General features: G+C 49.0%; 1 pseudogene; it reads left to right on the top strand.

The window, feature by feature from the left end:
- Positions 1 to 280: 280 nt before the first annotated feature.
- LOC101355797 (TRPM8 channel-associated factor 2-like) overlaps positions 281 to 1,728 on the top strand; it is a 15,375-nt pseudogene continuing 13,927 nt past the window's right edge.

The following is a 1,728-nucleotide window of genomic DNA, read 5'->3' on the forward strand; positions in this document are numbered from 1 at the left end:
GAGAAAAGAACGAAGCCAGCCAAGGACAGAGCCATGGAGAATGTCTGGGTTAGTGGAGGTGACGAAGGGGTAGAAGGTATTGTCTGAGTTATAAAAATACATCAAGAGAGTGAAGGTTTTTAGACATCACATCTACTGCTTGAACTAGGTGAGTTTGGTTTCATGCTCTACTGGGCAGCGACAACTGAGAGAAGTTAACTGTTACCTTTATCCATTTATTGTCTGTCTGTTCATTCACCTCACTGAGTCTCTGCTTCCCTCTTGCAGAGCTGGTACAGCCATGGTGACTCCCTCTACTGCGTTTGAGGTCCTCATGAATGGGGTGACAAGCTGAGATGTCCCCAGAGGGCCTACCCTCTGTGAACTGCTCTCTGATTAGAGAGGCTGCCTTCTTGGTGATGGTGAATGACAAGGGCCAGTTCCTCATTGATGTCTCCTCCTACGGCCAGGGCTGCCTGGTGGTGGTGTCCCATGAGGGCTACCTGGTGGACAGTGGGTTGGCTCCATTTCTTCTCAACTCAGTGTGCTGGCTCTGCCTCACCCCCGGGGCTCCTGTTGGTGTGCACCCATCCCTGGCAGCCCTAGTGAGCATCCTTCAGGAATCTGGTGTCCAGGCACAGGCTAGGGAAGAACCAGGAGAGCCCTTGGGGATTTACTGCATCCACGCCTACAATAATAACACAACGGTGGAGAAGCTGGTGCAGTTTGTGAAGCATGGAGGGGGCTTGCTCACTGGGGGCCAAGCCTCGTATTCGGCCAGTCAGCATGGCTGTGACAAGGTGCTGTCCGAGTTCCCTAGGAAACAGGTGACAAGTGTGGCTGGGGTGTACTTCACTGGCAGCTGTGGGGGCAAAAACCATTTCAAAGTCTCTAAGGAGATGCTTGAAATCTCATTCTAAGTCAGGTGAGTGGTGTCCTCTGATGGGGAGTCTGACGCAAGTTAAAGAGCAACTGTTCCCCATTTGGAAGGTGCTGCCAGGCTCTGTTGTTGTTAGGTGCCATCAAGTTGGTTCCGACTCATAGTGTCCCTATGTACAACAGAACGAAACACTGCCCAATCCCCCACCATCCTCACAATCGTTGCAATGTTTGAGCCCACAGTTGCAGCCACTGTGTCAATCCATCTCATTGAGGGTCTTCCTCTTTTTCACTGACCCTGCATGATGTCCTTCTCCAGGGACTGATCCCTCTTGATAACATGTCCAGTGTATGTGAGACAAAGTCTCACCATCCTCCCTTCTAATATGTACTTTTTCCAAGGCAGATTTGTTTGTTCTTCTGGCAGTCCATAGCATATTCAATATTATTCACCAACACCATAGTTCAAAGACATCAATTCTTCTTCCGTCTTTCTTATTCATTGCCCCGCTTTCATAAGCATATGAGGTGATTGGAAATACTATGGCTGTCAAGCTAGCAAGGAGAAATTCGTCACTAAGGGGTGGAATCTTTACAAATTATTGTCTTAGGCTGGGTTCTCTAGAGAAGTAAAACCAGTAAAATGTATAACTATATATATAGACAGAGATTATATCAAGGAAACAGCTCATGTGATTGTAGAGGCTAGAACGTCCCAAGTCCGTGGATCAGGGTAGAGGTCTCTCCCAAGTCACACAGCTGCAGAAGCTGGCAAGCCCAAGATCAGAAGGTCAGAGAGCAGGGCTCCACTCACAGGCAGTGCAGATCGACGAATCCCAGGTTCGGCAGATAAGCTGACAGCTCAAGTCC

Source organism: Trichechus manatus, unplaced genomic scaffold (genome assembly GCF_000243295.1).
Source record: "Trichechus manatus latirostris isolate Lorelei unplaced genomic scaffold, TriManLat1.0 scaffold00093, whole genome shotgun sequence".
Classification (NCBI taxonomy): Eukaryota; Metazoa; Chordata; class Mammalia; order Sirenia; family Trichechidae; genus Trichechus; species Trichechus manatus.